Source organism: Thermobia domestica, chromosome 14 (assembly GCF_964235325.1).
Source record: "Thermobia domestica chromosome 14, izTheDome1.hap1.1, whole genome shotgun sequence".
Classification (NCBI taxonomy): domain Eukaryota; kingdom Metazoa; phylum Arthropoda; class Insecta; order Zygentoma; family Lepismatidae; genus Thermobia; species Thermobia domestica.
Genome location: NC_137467.1, coordinates 67,670,493 through 67,694,144, shown reverse-complemented (window position 1 = coordinate 67,694,144; position 23,652 = coordinate 67,670,493).

Genomic DNA, 23,652 nt, shown 5'->3' with positions numbered 1-23,652 from the left:
ATGTCCCATATCTCGAAAACGGTAAAAAATATAAAAAAAATCAAAAGAATCTCCCCGTACCTCACCCCTTGCCGTTTTTACACATGAGGAATCCATGGAACCATGTTTCAATCTTGTACGACAAGGGTGGGCCAAGTTGCCAAAAAAACTTAGGATCGTCATATCTCGAAAGCGGTAAGAGATAGAGCAAACTTAACATATTGAAGCACTGCTTTTCGACTTTCAGAGCGTCATTGCAAGAAATACTCCAAAAAAACGTTTAAGTTCATTTTGAGTGTCCAAAATTCATAAAATGGACCATATCTCGAAAACGGTCAAAAATATCAAAAAATAATCGAAAAAATCTCCCCTTTATAATACCGCTTGCCGTTTTTACACATGAAGAACCCATGGACCCATGTTTCAATCTTGTACGACAAGGGTGGGCCAAGTTGCCAAAAAAAACTTCGGATCGTCATATCTCAAAAACGGTAAGAGATAGAAATAAAATTTTAATGGTATTCGATTTAGGATCATAAAATGTATAATCTACCCGGGTTTGGTAAATCGCCCAGCTTTCAACTGTTTTGAAAATCAAAATTTTTGACTGCTTTGTTCATAGGAAAGAACAAGTTTTCAATGTGTTAGATTATCCACCACTTTCTGTTCTCATCTGAGCCCTGCTAAAAATAGTGGTTGAAATGAATAAACTCCCTTATTATTTGTTATGTTAAAATAGGAGTTGGAAAATGTGCCATACTCTTTTATTACCTCTGCTATGTATAAATAGGGGTTGAACGAATTTGCTATGTTCGTAGTCATCAAAGAGAATGAATACACAACATGTAGACCGTGGGTGGACGGTTCAGGGTGTTCGATTGTAATCTTTGCTCATTGTCTGTTATGTTAAAATAGGGGTTGGAACGAATACAGTTGTGTGTTCGTAATCTTATGTACACCCCCTTTGCTATGTTACATAGGTATTCATTGTCTACTATGTTTATAGTTAAACTAGGGGTTGAAAAAGGGAACGAATATACCCCTGGTTTGTTTCGTAGTCTTACGTATTCTCTGCTCTGCTGTGTGTTCGTAATCTCTGCTATGTTAAAATAGGGGTTGAAACGAATACAGCCCTACTATGTTTCGTAGTCTTATGTTCTGCTATGTGTTCGTAATCTTATGTGTTATCTGCTATGTTAAAATAGGGGTTGAAAAAGTGCTCATAAAAGAGAACGAATACATCCCTGCTATGTTACGTAGTCTTATGTATTATCTACTATGTTTAAATAGGGGTTGGAAAGTAAGCCATACTTTTGTATTAGCTCTGCTATATTACATAGTCTTATGCTAAGTAATTGAAAACAAATACGCCCTTGCTATGTTATGTAATCTTCTGCTCTTCTATGTGTTCGTAATCTTATGTGTTATCTGCTATGTTCAAATAGGGGTTGGAAAATATGCTCATAAAAGGGTACGAGTCTAAATCTATGCTATGTTGCGTAGTCTTACGTATTATCTGTTCTTCTATGTGTTCGTAATCTTATGTGTTATCTGCTATGTTCAAATAGGGGTTGAAAAAGTGATCATAAAAGAGAATGAATACACCCCTAAAATGGAGGTTGTTGTGTGTTACGTAGTCTTATGTATTATCTGCTCTTCTATGTGTTCGTAATCTTATGTGTTATCTGTTATGTTTAAATAGGGGTGGAAAATATGCTCATAAAAGAGAACGAGTTCACCCCCTAAAAGTGCTTATAAAAGAGAATGAATACACCCCTAGCTTGGAGGTCGTAAAAGATCATGGGTTGACGGTGCGTGGGTCATAGCGTATCGTGAGACACTGGAAAATTGAGTCCTTGATCTCAGGAGACCCTGGAAAAAATGCGATTTTTCAGCTACCGGGGACCAGGTGTCGCCACCCTACTATTTTGGTAACAATAATATATCTGGTGATATCAATATACAGTGGCGCATGTAGGATTTTGTTTCGAGGAGGGGCTATGCACAACACGTAAATAAGCACTTACGTAAGTAAATGAGGGGAACCAAAACGTTATGGAAATATGGGTTGTCAGGTCCATGCTGTGTGGTCATACGGTTAGCGTATTGGCCTGCGGAATAAGAGATTCTAATTTCAATTTGCACGCAAAGTTACAATTTTATGCGTACTTTTTTACTCAAATAATAAGTTCATACATTTTATCTTCGATAAAAATAGTGTATTTATACGTAATTTATTAATTTGCAAGAAAATACAAATTGCAACAAAAATGTTTTTGTTTTGTTTTAAATAATCCTATGACGTCTAATCATAATAACCCTATTACTAAGTACGACATAATAAAGGTAGTTTGCAAAATCATTATCGAAATTTGTATTTTGTATAACTTGAATAAAGTATTAATTGAAGCTAAAATGTGTAAAATTCTTAATTGGGAAAACAAATAAAGAGATTGCCTTGCGCGGGAATGCAACTCAAGACCTCTGAAAAAGGCTCCATTACGCTAACCATCTGACCACAGACTACGGGGCTGATAATACTGTGCAACACGAAATCTGTCCTTTAAATGAAAATATGATTTTCGTATGTATTTTTGCATGCGAAATTCAAGTCTGTAATTAATTTTTATGTATCAAGTACCTATTTTGTTAAAAATTGAAACGTTTGAAATTTTGTATTTTGAATTAATGTCTTTTTAGGATGCTGATGAAATATGATTAATGTTTGGTTTGGTTATAAAAAAAATAGCGTACGTTTTCAGCACGGAGATTATATGAGACGTGGACCTACAGTTTAAGGTAGAATCCGAGCCACTGTGTCATTCAATGTTCTCCTACCGGGAATCGAACACGAGACGCCATGCACCGAAGGTGCGAGCACTATTCATTAGATATCCGGGAAGGGCAGAAATGTGTTTAAGATAAAAGTTGTTGCATTCGTAATATACCTTACACTATACACTCATTTAAACATCATCCAAGCGCGAACTTTTCTTTACGGAAGAAATACGCTGCCCAAAGAGAGGGTCTCCTCATCCCTCCAATTTTCTCCTATTGTGTAGGAGTCTTTTCCTGTGTTATACGAGGAAACGCTTGTTTCTCATATTTCTTCTCACTCTTTAACTTCATTTCAGGTAGTACCCCATTAAGATCTAGTGATAAGCGAGTCAGATTTATGTTGCCAAACTATGCTGCCGTATGGTCTAGCATTTATGTAATTTTTGGTTCGATTGTATTATTTGCTGACTGGTGTTTCTTTAGGAGTGATCAGATTTGCCGCCTTGTATCATTTTTGGTACTGTATGCTGTGCACCTACGTTTCAAAAAAGTACTGAATAAACGTTTAGCTAAAGCTTAGCTCACGAATCTCTTCCACGGTTGACGGCAAAAAAATTAGAAGCGCGTCAGAAAATCGTGAGCTAAACTCTACGTGCAGTAGAGTGCAATGTGCCGTGCGGGTGAAAATAAACCTGATTTTTTTGCTAGGTGTGTGATGAACTTACATCTAATACTCATAAAGCAGCCATACACCTTTAGTTAAAAAATGGCTTATTAACTGTACTTGGTTGTAGGGTTGGAGACAATTATGGGTCTTTCGCCATACACATATATTGCACTATATGTCCCAGGAATTTGAGAAACTGGCTACAAGGTAAGTGTAGTTCTGTGAAATTTGCCGTTCCTATGATTTGGTGCATGCATAATTCTAATGTTAGATTTCAATGCAGTTGTGGGAGGAAAACAGGAAGGTAGTATCGCAGGCAAATATGGTTTAGGCGGAAAAATGAAAGGGGAGAGGGACTAGTGAATTTCTGTAGACAGAATTCACTAGTAATTGGGAACACTTGGTTGAATCAGCACAAGAGAAGAGGATATTCATGGAAATCACCAATAGATGGCGGAAGATATCAGATAGACTATGTTACGATTCAGGACAGGTATCGGAATAGCTTAAAGAACGCGAAGACCCTTCCCGGGGCTGATATTTTCTCTGATCATAATCTTGTGCTGGCCGAAGTAGATATTCAACTGAAAACGTAGGCAGAAGAAAAGTAGGTAACAAAGTGTTGAATACTGAAAAGTTGAAAAACGAGGAAATAAGAAATCTTTTTGTTAAAAAATTCGAACAAAAATATTCAAACGAGCTAAGAATAGGTGCAGGTAATAACATACGGTGGGAACATATTAAACGTTGCTTACAGCAGGCTCCACAAGAAGCAGTAGGTTACCGCGAACATAAATCTCCTAAGAAACCATGAGTTACAGAGCAGATGTTAGAGAAAATGAGGGAGAGGAAGATATGGAAACAGGTTGATACAGAAGAGGGCAGAAAGATGTACAGAAAGTCAAATAATGAATTACGAAGAGAAACAGACAAAGAGAGGGAAGTTTTACAAAAGAAAATGAGAGAACATAGAAGAATTAAAAAGAGTTGGGAAAGATGAGGAAATGTACAAGGAGGTGAAATCTATGGAATTTCGGGGGAAACAAGGGGATATTATGATGGCAGTAGAAAATAAGAATGAGAAGGTAGTCAGCGAGAGAAATGAGGTCATAGGAAGGTGGAAAGAATACGTTGAAGACTTATATGAGAGTAGGGATAGACCGTATAGTTTAAATGTTGAAGTAGAAAATGAAGTAGGCGAGGATGATAGAGGATTTAATATTCTTCGGAATGAGTTTGAAAAGGCTATATCCGAGATTAGCAATTTAAAGGCAACCTGAATAGATAACATACCAATCGAATTCATTAAAAATATAGGAGACAAGGGAAAGAAAGAATTATTTCAACTATTCAATGAAATATATGAAACAGGAGAATGGCCAAAAGACTTTCTGAAAACGACCATGATACCGATGGCTAATAAATCAAACCCAAAGAGATGTGAGGATTATAGAACTATTAGTCTCATATCTCATGCAGCTAAAATTCTGCTCCGAATACAGAACAGAAGGTTATATGAAAGAACAAATAAAGAAGTTTAGGAGGAGCAGTTCGGGTTCAGAAGAGGCAAGGGCACAAAAAATGCAATTGGATTATTAAGGGCGATCGGTGAAAGATTTGTAGAAAAAGGGAAAGAGGTGTATGTTATATTTATTGATCTAGAAATGGCTTTTGACCGCGTGAATTGGGAATTGTTGTTGGGAGTTCTGACGAAGATAGAGTTGCAATGGAAAGATAGAAGACTCGTAAGAAATTTATACATGAACCAACAAGGAAGTGTTAGGATAGGGAAAAAACTGACGGAAGAGAGTGCAATTGGAAGGGGAGTTCGACAAGGATGCTGCCTGTCGCCAACACTATGTAATGTCTATCAAGAAGAGATAGTGAAAAAGAGTTTACATGATGATGATGGCATTTCGGTAGGAGGTAGAATGATTAGATGCATAAGATTTGCAGACGATATGGCGCTTGTTGCAGAATCTGAAAAGAAAATCAATAAAATGTTAGAAAAAATGTAAAGTCTTTGAAGAATATGGGATGAAAATAAATGTAAGAAAGACAAAAGCCATGGTGATTGGAACGTAGGGGTCTGTGTCAAATATGAAAGTAGGAGGAGAAAAAATAGAGCAAGTGAATAGTTTCGATATCTGGTTAGTATTCTTAGTAATAACATGAAGTGAGAACGTGAAATAAAAGCAAGGATATTAATGGCAAAAGAAGCCTTTAGGAGGAAGAAAAGTCTGTTTTGTGGAACCTTGAATAAAGAAATGAAAAAAAAAGGACTCATTAAAAGCTTCGTGTGGAGTGTTGTACTGTATGGGGCGGAAACGTGGACATTACGTAAAGGTGATGAAATTCGGCTGGAAGCCTTCGAAATGTGGGGTGGAGAAGAATGGAAAGACTTAGTTGGGTGGAGAGGAAAACGAATGAGAGAGTGTTAGAAATGGTGGGTGAGAATAGAATACTTTTAGATATTATTAGGAAGAGGAAGAGAAACTGGTTGGGACATTGCCTAAGAAGAGATTGTATCATGAGGAACGTCCTAGAGGGTATGGCGGCGGGAAAGAGGGGGATGGGGCGAAAGAGATTACAATTAATGGATGATATAAAATTAGAAATATCATACAAGAAGACGAAGAAGTTAGCGGTGGACCGTGGAGCATGGACTCTTCTAAGCTTCGGCAAGTGACCTGCCAATAAAGGCAGAATACCTATGATGATGATGATTGGTGCGAACTACTGGATCATGTAATTGACTGGTACTTTTCTTGACAGATATGAAGGGCTTGACTTCTAAATCTAATCATGAGATTCAGTATTAAAATATAATGTTAGCTATTCGACCAGTTTTTCACAGTAAAGATCTTCCAGTACCTAAAGCTCAAGAATGTTATACTATTGATTCAGAAAAAAGCTGCATCATCATTTGATCACACAAGAAGAGCTTAACGATCTTAAACGAGATTTAAATCTTCCTAAAATAAAATCGGAATTGTTGTGCTCCAAGCTTCAAGGTTGGAATCTCAAGCTCAACATGTTAAAATAAATATGTTTAGAAAATGACAGTCATTTCGAAGACTATTTTATTCAAAATGGAGGCATTGCTTATTACAGAGATGTAGATATCTTATTTCAGTCTTTGAGACATGAACATAATCCCACAGAATGGCGCTTATTTACTGACAGCTTCAAACTAAGTCTGAAGGTAGTGCTTCTCCATATGGGAAATTTTCACCCATCCGTTCCTGTAGCATATGCGGCTCGTATAAAGGAGACGTGTGAAGTAGGAGTACGATATTGGACTTCATTGAATATAATAAATTCAAATGGCATATGAGTGGGGACTTCTGGCTTCAAAGACAAGATTGCATTTCTAGCAGCAAGAACATATCTCGTAAACAAATTGTGAATCATCAAGATGTAATTTTGCCACCATTCTATATGAAATTTGGGTTCATGATTTTTGTTAAACAACTAGACAGAGAAAAGAAGAAATTCCAAAACTTAAGTCAGACAAAACGTAAGGAGTATTTGTTGGTCCACAGACTAAAACGGTCATGCGGAATGAAGATTTTGAAACGAAACTCTCTGTAATTGAGGAATCAGATTGGCTATAATTTAAATCGGTATTTTCCGGTTTTCTTGGAAATGTAAAGGCTGAAAATTATGAAGCTATTGTTAGTGACATGGTGCGCACTTTTCAAACTCATGGGATGCAACATGTGTCATTAAAATTACACTTCTTGCACTCACATCTTGATCCTTTCCCTCAAAACCTCGGCGCACTAAGTGACGAATACGGAGAACGGTTTCATCAGGACATTGCCATATTTTAGAACCGTTAAAGGGGAAAATGGGCTGAAGGTAAGCTGACTGAGTACTGCTGGTCTATCATCAGAGAGACTTCAGAAGATGTCTACAAACTTAAACGACCAAAAAATATTTAAAGGCTAAATTAACAAAATTTAATATTAGTATAATACGCCTTCCTATCCTACACTATACAGTAAATATTTATAAATATGTACATTTCGTATAATGTGTTATGGTCTGCCCAACAAAAGCGTGACGTGATGGAACATTTTGGTTGCCACCAATGAACTCAGCACCTGCCATTTAGTTAAAATCACATAATTTTATTCGAAGGACACAAATAAAGTTTAAATTTGTTGCACAGTGCAATCGGTATTCTCATAACGTTTTCTTGCTTGCTTTTCCGGTGTGTCAATTCAAGAAAGAAATATATTTTACTGGGAATTTTCTAGAGGAGGAAGACCAATGGACTTATTTGTGACACTTCCCAAGTGTAACACTCCGATTTTGATAAAATTTTAGCAGGTAGATACTACACATACACGAATACGTGTATTTTTACTTTCTGTGGAACAAAAGTTTTAAGGGGCAAATGCCCACACTCAAAATTTTGAAACCTGACGTTCAGAAGGCAAGAAGTGAACCGAAGTGAATGAAATTGTGCACAGATATTGTGGACGTGAAACGAGGGAATACGTATTTCGTATTTTCCTGCAAAAATCGGTTGGGTGGAGCATGGATCCCTCCAAATCTTTGATCACGAAATATCAAAAGTGCGAATGACAGTATGTCAAAAGTGTCTGAAGAACATGAAGAATTGCAACGAAATTTTGTGTAGGGACAATACGCAAAAAATAAATATATTTTTATGCCAAAAAACTTTTGTAGGGAGCAAAATTTTGAAAGTTGATGGCTCAAAGGCAAGAAGAAGTGGACCGAAGTCAATGAAACTGTCCGCAGATATTGTAGACGTAAAATGAGGGAATACTGTTGCGTATTTTCCTTTTTATAAAAAAGTTGGACGGGGCACAGACCTTCTAAACCGTTGATTACGAAATATCAAATGTATATTTCTGAGGGGGTTTGGCCCCAATATTGTTTTGGGGGCCAAGACCCCCACTGAGAAAAGCAACTTTTACCGTAGGAGCGCAGCAAGAAGTGGAGCGAAGTAAATGAAATTGTCTGTAGGTATTGTATATGTTAAATAAGGCCTGTCGTGTTTCCGCATGTCGTGTCGAGCATGGATCCCTCCAAATCTTTGATCACGAAATATCAAAAGTGCGAATGACAGTATGTCAAAAGTGCCTGAAGGACATGAAGAATTGCAACGAAATTTTGTGTAGGGACAATACACAAAAAAAATATTTTTATGCCAAAAAACGTTTTTAGGGAGCAAAAGACCACACCGAAAATTTTGAAAGTTGACGGCTGAAAGGCAAGAAGAAGTGGACCGAAGTCAATGAAACTGCCCACAGATATTGTAGATGTAAAATGAGGGAATTCTATTGCATATTTTCCTTTTTTAAAAAAGTTGGACGGGGCACAGACATAAACCGTTGATTACGAAATATCAAAAGTATATTTCTGAGGGGGTTTGGCCCCAATATTGTTTTGGGGGCCAAGACCGCCACTGAGAAAAGCAACTTTTACCGTAGTAGCGCAGCAAGAAGTGGAGCGAAGCAAATGAAATTGTCTGTAGGTATTGCATATGATAAATAAGGCCTGTCGTGTTTCCCAAGTGTCCGCATCCGATTTGTTTAAATTTTGCACCTCAACAGTAAATAGGAAATAAATCGACACGTCTTTCTGTTTATGCGGAAAAACATTGTAAGGGTTAAGACGCATCCCTAAATACTATAAAATACACTATACTGTTTGTGCTTACTGTTGATATGCCAAATTTGAAGAAATCGGATGGGGACATTTGTTGTACACGAAAGACCTTATTTTACATACATAATATCTACACAAAAGTTCATTCGCTTCGGTCCACTCTTTCCGACACGTAACCCTTCGGTCCACTCAACAGTTTTATTATTATTATTATTATTATTATTATTATTATTATTATTATTATTATTATTATTATTATTATTATTATTATTATTATTATTATTATTATTCTTTTCAGGAAAATTCGAATCACGTATTCCCTCATCTTATGTCTACAATATTTGTACACAATTTCATTCACTTCGGTCCACTTCTTCTTACCTTTCGAACGTCAACTTTCAAACTTTTGGGTGGGGGCTTTTGGCCTTAAAACCGTTGTTCCACAGAAAGTAAAAGAGCACGATTCGTTTATGTGTAGTATCTACGTGCTAAATTTTATCAAAATCGAAGTGTTACACTTGCGAAGTGTTACATGTAAGTCAATTGGTCTTCCTTCTCTAGAAAATTCCCGGTTAAATATCTTCCTCTATAATAAAACATATATGCCTTCACATTCGATTCCCGCTGTGAGCTCATGTGGTTCGAATTTCACGCTAATTAGTAGGTAAACATCTCCTATTGCCTTGCTAATGAAGGGAAGGTTAAACTCAACATCAACTCAACGTTAGTTTTATACCATCAATAGGAGCAAGATTTAGACGATCCTATTCTGCTAAAATCATCCATTTATTTCTTTGGCACATATTCCAAAGCATCGGAGTATTTGCGACATTAATTATAAAAAAAATTATTAAAAAGAAGCTTTTTGAACATTAAGTCGCTTCAAGCGTTCAACTCGCTTTATAAAAATCCAGAATATGAATTACAAACCTTTTTACATTGCAAGTAAAAATAAAAGCATATATTGTTTTTATCTCTCACACATACTCTCTCTCTCTCTGTCTTTTTCCTTCTATCTGTCTCACACACACAGTATCGCTCTTTGCCAACATATACACTTGTATATTGAAGTAGGTATCAGGAACATAAATAATTTTCATTTTGGACGTGTGGTTTAAAGTTGGTATTCAAATCAGAAATCTGTTCTATCTAAAACAATGTTAACGTTCCTCATTTTAGCGTCTTCATATATAAGAGATAGACTGAGGTTTGAAACGTGACGAAATGAGTCGATTTTATTTTTTCGAACATTTCAAAACAAGCTTTATATTTAAGGAAATATTTCCATATATTGAAAAAAATTCCCCATCGCAGTGGTCGATGGCCTTGACCACTGAACCACGATTACTACGCATTAATTGATTCGTTTTTAGTCTGTTTACGTGTAAATTATACTCGCAGTATTTGATTCAAAATAAAGGACTTTTGTATTTCTTTTAAAAAAAATTGCAATGTTGATAATTTAGTGAATACAATGATATAATGCCCTGCGAGTCCTCAATTACATATTCTTGTGTTTTGCCAATGTATTTGACTATAAACAAGCTACTGTTTTGAGCGACAAGAAAGGGCTCTTTATTTAGGCGAGACAGAGTAAGTTACGCTTTAGGTGAATGGTTAGCATTGAGATTTCCTAATTTTCCGATCGGGGTTCGATTTGTGACCTCTTGCTTTAGACTTTTTTCTATGTTTCATTTACAAGACTGAGCTCCAGTTGGATGCTGCTAAATGAAGATAATCTCCAGTGGAGAAATTAAGTGATGATGTTATCCTGAAAACAAAGGAAGAGAAATGAAAGCAGAAAATGAGTTGCAGATTTCGTTCTGTTAATGGTTCTATATTTGATATTATCTATTAATTTCGTGTGTTTTTAAATTGTTGTTAATTAATGCTATGTTCTCCCCTTTTCTCCTTATGTCTAAATGTGTAAATTTTCACAATTACTATACAAATCTGGAACTTTGAGTTATATTTGCAACCTAAGGAGAAATACGCTTATTACGGATAAGTACTCCAACTCGTTTCAGTATTATCGAGTTTTGAATTTTTAATATTTACAAATAAATTACTGCATACCAATATTTAGTTTTCTCAAAAGTCATTTAACGAATAATGAAATCGGATAACTTCTTCTTTCGAAGCAGTATTATGTATCAATCAGTGGCGCCGAAACCAATGAACTCAGGCCCTGTTAGAACCCCAAAATTTCATTGGAGGCTGGGCTCTTCCCCGAGTGATCGTTCTATATTTTAATTGATTTACAGGTAGAACTATTGTTATTACTTTCGAAACTCAGCGCAAGGCGTTGTGTTTAGTTAAAAATAATCTATTACCTATACCACATAATCTATCCGTATATTATTAGATACGCATATAAATATAGCCATTTGAAGTAACTTAACTTGTTTATAATCCCTCATTTGTGTTAGTTATAAGATTATTTATGTCCCCTGACTGTTATCTTCTCATCGGCGCTTCTTGTGTCCGTATACTTTTTGGTATTGTGCAGTTTACTGTGAGTACAAGTATCCAAAGACTCCCTTTTGTCATTTCGTCAGCCAGCGTTTCGCTCCAGTTCTGCAAAGAAAAAAAACTCTTTACGATTTGTGCTTTTAACAGTTGGGAGCAATTTCAGTCTGCTGTGCTAGCTACTACCAGGCGTAATTAATCTCGGAGCAGGCGTTAGTTGGGTTGCCAATCTCGCGGACTTTTTTACGTCAAGAATTTCTGCGGCCCACTGTACATTTATTATAACATGTACATATTTGTCATTTCAGCCTATGGGCCAACGTACGCGTAAGAAAAAGTTCCATTAGCAATTTATTGCGTTGATTACGAATAGAAGCATAACAAGTAATTATTTAAAATAACAAAAAGAAGATAAAACACGTAAATATGTTTGAAATATTTATTATTAGTGAAAATAGGACGCCGTGGGTTAAAACACTAAAGCACTAAAATAGTATAAGAGCTCCTTCGTGGCTAGGCGGTTAGCATACGCGTCTTTGGCGCGGGAATCCCGGGTTCGATTCCCGGGAAGCTCATGTGGTTCGGATTCCACGTTAATCAGTAGGACCAACTCTCATATAGCCTCGCTGCTGAAAAGGGACGTTAAACGTAAAATCAACTCAACTAGAATAGAATAAAGATTTTAGCAACATTATTTGAACAATATTATTAACTTTATAGCTGTACATTTAAAGAAATGGTTATTGACAAGATTTTAATCTGACAAGAATATTAACATTAATATTATTTAACGTTGATAAATTTTAAGATTTTGGCATTGACAGAAATTATTAAAAGTTAGCTGGCATGATAGAAATAATTAGTTTGTAAAGTTGGATGCGTTTTTGTTTTATTAAATAAACAATAGTTATAATTTTTGATTATATAATAAAACATTGTTTAAATATATATTACAATGCACATAAATATAATTTTAAAATACGTGGAATAAAATGTCCTAAGAAAAATATTTTGAAAACTTAAAATAGCGGTTACATAAAAATATTCTAGATTTTGATAGAAACCTGTTAATTCGTGAAAATGGAATTAATACGTACTATAAAATTTACAAATGCTGAAATATTTACGAACGTATGAAATACAACATAATATTAATGCAATGGAACATTATTAATTTTTAATATTTAATATACAAAGAAAATTATGCTTGAAATACAAAATATAAATACACAACTTGCAATGAAATTTTAATGTGTACATGAAGAAGGGGGGAAATATTTTTAACAATTATTGAATGATGGGTTAATTATTGGAGAAGTATAAGTATTTCGTGGTTTACGACGCCATGTCTGCCTAGAATACAGCTTGGAAAATAAATGTAAACATATTCTTGTTAATATATCATAAAATAACTTTCCGAGCGATCGGTTGCATTATAATATTAAAGAAGCAAAAAAACGTTAATAAGAAACTCCAACAGTTAGGATAGATTTTAAAAAATGTTTAGTTACGTTAACCACGGCAACCGAAAGATACTACCTTAAGTTTTGAATTCATAGTTTTTTGTTCTTATAATAAAGAAAAACTACATAAAATTTAACTTAAAATACTTAAAGATTTAGTAGTTTACACTGACTGTTGAATTTAATTATAGAATATTAATATATTATATTAAAGACATTTAAACCATAATCTTTTAAAAATATCCATTTTGTACATTTAAAGTAACATGCTTTAGTTAAAATGACCTTTCGGTAAGACAAGTGTAAATCTAAAATTTAAATATTTTTAAATACAATTAATTATATCCGTGAGTTTTAAGAAAGAAAACTTAATAATAAGTTTGTTCAATTTGTCTTTATTAGAACAGGCTTTTTAAAATAAAAAGTCCTTCAGTTAAATTTGGACAATATGCTTGACAAATGAAGACTGCCAGTAAGACGTTGAGATAATACTTCAACAAAGGATTACCTAAATGTAATTATAATAAACGAGTAAATGTTAAGTTTTTTGTTTGAATTTGATTTACTTGGGAATTAGTTTTTGGGTAATTGTTTATGCTATTTTTTGTTTTTACATAACTTTTGATAAGTCAAATATTTTCTAGGAGTAAGAGAAATAAGATTATTTGGGGTGTTAAGAGTCACTAAATTTAAATTTTGTAAAAGGTGTTTTTTTAGCTGCCTTTTTGCTAAAGTTAACTAAGTTTTACAGGTTTCAGGATTTTAGTTTGTTTTCGTTTATAGAATGTAATTTTACTTATTTACTTGTTATGGGATTAATAAGGTTAACGACACGGTTATGAAGGGCTTTTATGCAAATTAAAGGGCCTCGGTAAATGTTGACAAATTTTGAGATTCGTTTTATAGTAAATTATTAAGATTTTGCTGTTGTAGAAACACTAAGTTACCTTGGGGTATCAAACGACGTTGTAGTTGGGTTTGATTTTTACGCTTGTTTTTCTTTTAATAATTGACTTTTTGTGGAGGTTTGCCATATGGAGTTTGTTTGACCAATTAATACCATTTCTTGTTAAAACTTTTTGAGACCAGTAAGCCAAAATGTTTAAAAATGGGACGCGAAAAATGAATATTAAGATGTATACTTGTAGGAGAACTTGTAATAGAGTAAATATGTAATGAAACTGGCTGGGTTAAGTTTTTGGACCATTGCTTGTGTGCTTGACTGCATAACAACCTAAGAGTAGATAGTTCTCTAATTAGATTGTTTTATAATATTAGATTGAGCGTGATAGAGTGTAGTGTGATGTATTTTAATAGAGTAGGAAGTCGAAAATCCGAACTAATTGGGACCGCAGGTAGTTCGGATTTTCAAATTGTTCCGATTTTCGAAAATGATCAAGAAAATGCCATTTAGCCTTAAATATACTGTAGGGTATGCTCTTTTATTAATACAGTGGCTGTACAATACATACAATAATTACAATACCGTACGTAAGGCTACTTACATTTAATGCTTCTGAAAACTTGCTTGTACACTAAATTACATTGTGCTTGTAACTCACACTTAAAACTTAACTTGTATATGGCTAAGAGAAAATGAAAAATAAAAATATGTATGACAAAGCTTTTGTAAAAACACTGACGTCACACAACGCCGACGGACAACCCAATGGTTTGTTAATCGCTAGCACGAAATGTAAAAAGCTAAGACAAAATGTAAAAAGCTTGAAGGGACCAAGTTCGAATTTTTGACGTTCGGATTATCGACATCCTACTGTATTATATTTTTTAATTTTTGATAGAAATGTTTTACTGTGAAATATTGGAGCGTTAATAAATATTGCATTTAGATGATGCAGATAAATGTCAAATATTTAAGAACTGCGGTAGCTGTGACAGATTTTAATGGATAAGCTGTACTGTATTTAGTGAACACACTTACCATAATTAATGTACGCCATTTTTGTGGATAATGTTCAAGAAAATTTAATTTTAATAATGTCTTAGTGTGCGAATAAGCATTAGTAGACAACAAACGAGCAGTTGGTTGTTAATTTTTTTTAATTTTATGAATTTGATGCAATTTTTGATGTGCTAGTTTATTTTGCTCCAATAAAACGACTTTGAAAAGATTTCCTATTGTTTTGTTAGTACTTGGGTGATGAAATTGATCATGGTAAGCAACTATTACCTTTTCCATTAAAGACCTAGGGATACAAATTTTTCATGAGTCGGAGAATTTAAAATTTTTATATAATAAAATGCCATTGCTTAATTTAAAGATTTTGACGAGGATTTAGAATTTTGAGGTAAATTTTTCGTTATTTGACCTTTTAACAAGAAATAATAGATAAATAATTAAAACTTTTATGCTGTAAGCGCTAAAGTTTTTTAGGTAATATTTTAAGGATTTTATTTTGAGTGACCTGTAAAAAGTCAACACGTTTAGTAGGTAAATTGTTAGAGCAAAATAAATGGAAAAGTGCGTCGGCATAGATATTTTTGGTAACGAATTTTATAATTTAGCTGTTGTAATTTGATATTTTATCGTAAATTACGGGTGTTTTATGGTTTAGCTTTGTCCAACAAGCAGAGATTTTAGTGGTTTCTAATAAAGATGACATGATGACCGATTAATAGTTGGCGTCATTTTCGAATAGCGAAAATTATTGCCAGATGTTTTAATTTACTGACATTATACTGGGATTTTGGTGTGCTATTAATGATTTAGATTAATTTTTTGTTTCCCTATACACTGATAAATACTTGCATTGATTTTGAGTTCAGAGGCATTTGACTTAATATAGTAGGATTAGTTAAAGTTTGGATGTGACGAAAGAACAATTTTACATCTGTTGGATTTAATTTGATGAAATGCGTTTTTGTGGATAGCTTTTAAACGCCATTTTTTTACTTTTCTAAGAAGTTTGATAAGTGGTTTCATATTTTCTGAAAAATGAGAAAGTAAAGAATGAGACTAATTGGCAAGATTTATAATGGAGTGTAGACAGATTATATTAGTAGTTTAGGGTAGATTGCGTATTTCGTTTACACTTTTGGAGTATTTTTTGATCTCTTTAGAGGTAATGAGAAAACCTGAGAAAGAATGGAAGCTGTATAAAATAAATATTTTTTAAATGTTGAAAGTAAGATTATTTTTTAAATGTTTAAAAAAATTGTTTTAATAACTGAAGATGTTTTCTAAAAGTATTAGTAAAACAAGCGAGATAGTTGACGTATTTCAATATTTTATGTCCCAATTATGGCGTGTATTTTATGTCCCAATACTTTTTGCAACATACTGTTTAATACATTATTACTATTTTTATGTTTAAAGCACATTTCATGATGATGATAATGTTGGTCTTTAAAATTAAATGCTGTGTATTCCTTCGGTTTACGAGTAAGTAATGTTTGATTATAACTACTTACTAAATCAAGGGATCTTAGAAATGGTTTACACCCTACTTTTAGTAACAGGTTTTGTATAAAATTCAATTTTGTTTGTTGAAATACAATATACTTGTTTGACAATTGCAGATTGATGCATACCCGCGGCTTACCGTTGTTTGGTATACCTAATATAGGGTTACTATGAACAGAATTGGAGTGGCAAATTAACCCTAACTCTAATAGTTCATGATTTTTTCGGACAGTAGGGTGGTGACATTTAAGGGTGTTTCTTGAAATACTGCGCATGCGCAAACTGTTCCGGTTCATGCTCCATTTCCGGTTCCTGTTCCAGTTTCGATTCCGTTTCCGGTTCCGACTCAAGTTCCACTACCTGTACCGGTTCGTGAGCAGTATACTCAACACTATGAAAAGCAGAAAGGCTGTAACCTTTTACGACCATGAACACCACCGGACGACACATGCGTCGAAACATTACAGTTCGAATTACACGCAACAGCAAGACTATAAAAATAGCAGACCGACCATGACACTGCCGGTAGTGTTTTTTTTTTACCTATTATATAACATCAGGGGTATACTCGTTCTCTTTTACGAGCACTATTTTGATGTGAAAAAAGAAAGCGACAACATAGTAGAGCAGAGAATAAAAGAATAACAACACGGTTTAACAATATAGCATCAGTCTGATTATTCACACACAGACGCACACATCCACATACTCATGGTTTACGGAGAACTTAATTCCGTTCCAGTGACCAGCACACACATGGTTTACGAGAGCTCCTCCGTGGCTAAGCGGTTAGTGTACGCGCCTTTGGCGTGGGAGACCCGGGTTCGATTCCGGTTCGGATTCCACGTTAATCAATAGGTCCACGTCTCATGTAGCCTCTCTGCTGAACGGGACGTATATCTCAAAATCAACTCAACACATGGTTTACGGAAAACTTAATCCCGCTCTAGTGATCGACACCCCCCACACATATGGTTTACGGAGAACTTAATCACTCTCCAGTGACCATAAATGAATAAAGGATAAAGTCATTAGCATCAACGGTGGAAATTCAGAATTTATTTATTTAAGAAATGCTGTAATGTATAACCAGACGCACATCATGCTAAATACAGAAAACACAAATGACCACAAAATTTAGATAAATCATCTTGAATTCGTTTATTGTTCCATGTATAAAATAAGCAGTTACGTTTTAGAAACCTTATATGATATGATATATACGGTAGAAGACCGTAACTATCGAAATATTCACCCACCTCCTATATTGAAATATAAATAGCAACCCAGTGTTCACCTGGTTTATCACTAGAATCAGTGTTTATAATTATCACAGCAGGAAATGTGCGAATAAAACATGGAAATTGATCTGCAGCGTATACACCCACAAAAGGATCGTTAGACAGATTTTGTTGTAACGTCTCATAAAGATGGAGTGTATTTAACATGTTAATCAATATATATTTTTCTTTGGAAATCAATTTCTAGTTCTGAAGTGAATTCGCCGCAAATAATTGCTGTTACAGGAGATGTCAATGCTTGGTTAAATGAACCTATAAACGTACACTTCCTTGCCGTTGTGGACTAGTGTGAAATTATAACCGCCACCAGGTTATAGAAGTATTTTTTGTGGACGCCCTGTATATTTCGTGAAGACAGTGATTATTATTTTCGATTTATACTTTATTCTGCAACGCATATAGGTTCTTTCTTTGGTGGGAATTGCTTCTTTCCCACACAATTGGACAAAGAAGTCTTTCATCATTTTTTCATATATATATTTAAAACGTTGCTTTTAGTGAGAACATTTCAGCTAGTGACTAACCATTTCAGTGTTATCGCCGTGTCTAGTGCATTATGGGCAGTTGACTAAAATTAACAGAAATTGTTTTCTGTATTCTGTTTGTATGTGCATACAGGTGAGTTAACAGTGATTTTTGAAATGAACTGCCAACACTTTTCCATTGACCATTGCAACCCGTAGCTTGAGCTTGGATTCTCGAGGAGTTTGACTCTAGGTCTGGAAGCCGTAACCACTCATCTCGCGTCGAGCTTCAAACATAAGTTGTGTTAAGGGGCACAAGCTATTTAGCCGGTGAAGGAAGATTTCTTACGGCTAGCCCCAATCAGTGAAATCCCAGGTCCTCAGACCTTGTGCGTTTAAAATGTTATATACGCGCCCTCCAATATCAGTATTCCACTGTGGAGATCTTCTTTTGTGTGTTTGCTGAAGATTCACCTTTACGCTGTAGGACTGTTCGGCGTAACAACTGGATTCATCGTAAGACGATCCCGACAACGTTTCCCCAGTGTGAATTCCCCAAGTGTGTTAATGGTGTGAGCGAAGTATTTATAGTGATATCTGAATTATAATCATATATATATAAAGGGCTATATTTCCCGAAAAGGGCAAAGCGTAATTTCAGCGGCAAAATTTATTAGTGTCCAGTGTTGTATTCATTTCTCTTCGTTATTTTTTTTTTCAAAATAGTGTTCTAATAAATAAGTATAGTGTCATTTAACCCAGTGTGTTTTCGTTGTTTGTATGAGTGATGTTTGTGTGCGTTATGGTCTGGATGACCGTCTGATCGTCCGTGAGGTTTTCGAGACGAGACACCCAAACCTCTCGGCGCCTAATGCTCATATTATTGAGACTGATGGGCAATTTGAAAACAGTTTGTAACCTTTTCTCGGAGAGGTCCTTCATCGTCCTGTCCAGGTAAGTTAAAGTATCAGGAAGATACTTATTGGTAGTACCACGAGCCACGAACAGCGACTTGAACTTCGGTTGATTACAAATAAATGACGCCCGAACTAACGACCCGAATCGAGACCGTTGGTGCTCGAATACTTATAAGATTAATATTTTAATATACCATTTTTTTCAGCTCAGTACCAGGAATTTTAAAAAAATCTCTTTCAGGTGATTTTAATCATAGCTTGTGACATTATATTTTATTCTAATTGTATGTTTTTTCAAGTTTATTTTTGTCCAAGATGGCACAGGAAGTAGATATGATTACTAAGATAAGTTCACTTTTTAAAGAGAATTTTGATAGATTAGAACAAAAAGTAGATAAAAACGATGAGAATTTTGCTAGATTAGAGAAAGAAAGTAAAGAGTCCCGTGCTGAGAATAAAGAAAACCTAGCTAGATTAGAAAAAGATCTAAAGAGTGAGTTAGGTCAGAAGTTAGACGCTGTACAAAGGGAATGTCGCGAAAATAACCAAAGATTAGAACAAAGTATTAGGAATGTGGAGGCCGAAAGTAAACGAAGGAACGAAATCCTCGAACAAAAATACGATGGCATCACACTTAAGATTCATGACCAGCTTCACGAAGTCAGTCATAGTACTAAACAGGCAATCGAACTCGCCACACAGACCAGCGTCGAAGTTAGGCAACAGACTGAAGAAACATGCCATCGTGTAGTACAAATAGAAACAAAAGTCTGTAAAATTCAGAATCGTTTAGGAGGCTTGGACGATTACACACAATCCCTCCAAGGGCAGTTGGAATCAGCCCGAGATGTGTGTCAGGCTAATAAGGAACGCTGCGTTAGTTTACATATAGATACAATCGATAAATTAGATGAGATGCATGGCCGTATTGAGGAAATTTCTGAACGCGTGGAAAGGCAAGGTAAAGACATTAAAATGGTATATGAAGAGGCGAAACTGATAGATTACAATATGAAGGTAAAAAATGAATCTAACGCAGAATGTCGCGCCGAAATACGGGCAATAGATAAGAACATAAAAGAAATTAGGCGTGATATGGTAGAGCTCGCCCAGAGAGTAGAAAGTACCGAAAATAGAGCGTCAGAATTCGAATCCCGAGTAGAAACAGATACTCCTAGACAAGTTAGGCATTATAGTGATTCGGCTTATTCGGAGTGTAAGAACACCAGTAGTAGTGACAGTGCAAGTGATGATTCAGAAATCAAGGTTGTATGTGACCGAAGGCGCAAGCGCGACAAAAATGTAACTTTCACTAATCGCCAGAGAAAAAATACGAAATTAAAAGACGATGTCATGCTTAAGGAAATACAGTGTTTTCCTAAATTTCAGGGTGATCCTACCAGTGAATCAATTCACAATTATTTGCAAAAGCTAGAGCTTACAGCTCAATTAGCCAACCTTTCTGATAAAGCTCTGTTTAAACTCATTCCACATTTGTTGCAAGGAGTTTCGTTAAGTTGGTACAATATCAGGAAAGACGACTTTACTAACTATGAGCAAATGAAACAGGCACTTATTGAAGCTTTCGCGGGAAAAGCTACAGTACAACACAGGCTATCAACCTGTAAGAGTACTAGGTTCGATCCCAAGGTACATAGTTCCGTACATGATTTCGCGCTAGATCAATTTAATAAACTTCGTGAATTGACACCGCAATTGCCTGAATTTCTCATACTTACAGATGTAATACAGACTTTGCCTAATAGATTTAAAACTGAACTCTTTCTTCATTCATGTAATAATATCCGGGAGTTTTTGGCCGCAATTCAAAAATTAGAAACTTTACATGCTCAGCAAAGTCGTAGAGAAGAAAGATACAAGCAGGGTAATAATTATAATGGTAATCAAAATTTCAGTTTCCAAAGTAACCAACGAAATTTTTCGTATAATAAGAGTAATAATCAAAGGTACCAGGATCAGCGTGTAAATAATATGAGAATTGATAGGAATCAGAACCGAGGTCGTACGCGACATGACAATAGTAGAAATAATAGGAACCGACCCTCGAGATCACGTGATCAGAGAAATAGTGAGGAACGGAACAGGAATCGCAACTCGCGCGATAATTCTAACACTAGACCTGAACGAAAGAACAATAATTCTAGGAATCGGCGAAACAATAGTACCAATAATGAAAGGAGGAATAATAATAGTAGAAATAACAACAATAGGCAAAATCATAACAATTGGAACAACTCAAACCGGTCAAACCGACGTAATGAATGGAATTCTGGCCACTCGGAAAACAATTAGAAGGCGGTACTGAGGACCGGGTACCGGCCAATACATACTATCCCACTGTAGGTCCAACTAAGCATTTTCTGGTATCGCATACTCACATTTGTAGTGTAAATAATCCTGATTTAGCTAGAAGTGACTGTGAATCGGACACATACTGTCTAGACCATTATATTAATGCGCAACCCAACCCTATCTCTGCTAAACTTAAAGTTTTAGTTTGTAATACTGAAGTTGAATGTTTGGCGGACACAGGCTCCGATACGTGCCTCATGTCTTTAGCGCTTTGGAAACGCATTAGCGCAGATGTGATGTCACCCAAACTCACTCCAGCTGATGATGTACTTTTAGTGGATTTCAGTGGGTCAACCAGAAGAAAAGTAAGAGGTTACACATTAGTCACTATTCAAATTGATAATATTTCTGTTTATGTAAAAGTTTATGTTACAGAATCTCTCAATCAAGATCTTATTTTACGACTTGATGCACTTACTGCTTTGAGAAGCCAAATCAATCTTTCGGATGGTACGATTTCCATGGAATATAATAATTTGAAAACCATTATTAATCTTTTACCAGAAAATTTTGACTTTCAGGAAATCTCCGAAGATGAAGAGAGAGATACGATAGATAACAATTTTTCCATTTCAGCTGCCACTTTTGTAAAACAATGTGCTACAGACGAACAGATTAGAGATGCTGTTAACCGCACTTTTAATTTAAACAATCGACAGAAAAAACAATTATACTCTCTTTTGTCACAATATAGGGATATTTTTACGAATTATCCAGGTCTCTGTAAAGACTTCGTTTATGAGATGGAGGTGAAAACTGACAAGCCACTGGTACGTAAACAATATCCCATCCCTCATAAGTATCTCCAAGATGTACGAGATGAGATTCATAAGTTATTAGAATTAGGATTAATTTGTCATTCAAATTCTGTTCACAGCAATCCTATCCTTGTAGTTCCCAAGAAAAACGGGAAACCAAGAATATGTGTTGATCTTCGCTTGCCGAACCGGTTTGTGGAACTTCGCCAAACAAAATCTGAGGGCATACAGGACTTATTATTAAAAGTAAAATGTAAACCTTTCCTTAGCTCCCTGGATCTTGTAAGTAGCTATAATCAAGCCTTGCTTACTCCTAAGTCCCAGGAATACACAGCATTCAATTTCGAAGGCCAGCATTACCAATATCGAGTCACATGTTTTGGTTACAAAAATGGTAGCAGTGTTTTAAACAGTATGCTCCAAAAAGTATTGGGACCAGAGTTACATGCTAAAATCTTACGATACATTGACGATTTGGCCTGCTTTACAGATAGTTTCGAAGAACATCTTTCATTGCTGAGACAAATCTTTGAAAAGTTTAGAGAACACAACCTTACTCTTAACATTGAAAAATGTTCGTTTTGCACTAATTCAATATCTTTTCTAGGTTTCTGGATTACTCCCGAAGGCATCAAGAAAGATCCAAAAACCATAGAAGCGGTTCGTAACTTACCCAGACCCACCAATATTAAATCTTTACAATCTGTAATTGGTCTCTTTAATTGGTCACGAAATTTTATTCCTCATTTCTCAGAAAAAATGAAGCCTCTTTTTCAGCTTCTCAAAAAGGGAAAACGGTGTCAATGGCTTGAAGAACACGAACAATCTTTTCAACAAGTTAAAGACGATATTTGTAAAGATGTTCTCTTGTCACACCCTGACTTGAATTTACCTTATTACTTAGAATCGGATGCATCCCGCTTGGGAGTCAGTGCAGTCTTATATCAGTACAGTGATGGACAGAAAAAGGTAATCCAGTTCGCTAGTCGGACTTTAACACCCGCTGAGTCTCGCTATAGTGTGAGTGAGATCGAATGTCTTGCAATCGTATTTGCGGTCCGAAAATGGCGTCAACTGCTAATTGGTCACCATGTTATTTTTATTACAGATCATAAAAATCTCAGTTGGTTGGATAAAACCAAGCCTTGGAACACTCGTCTTCTTAGATGGTCCCTGGAATTACAGCAGCTGGAGTACGAAATACGTTTCCAGAAAGGTTCCGAGAACCTTTGTGCAGATGCGCTTTCACGTCTCTTCCCTTCCAAAGAATTACCAACTAAACGTGTTCATCTTTTACAGGCTATTCAAGACAAAATCAAAAATATTTCAGTTGAAGAATTACAGAACGCGCAAAAGGAAGATCCTGATTATTTTCCCATTATTTCTTTTTAGCAAGCGACGAAATAAAAGAAC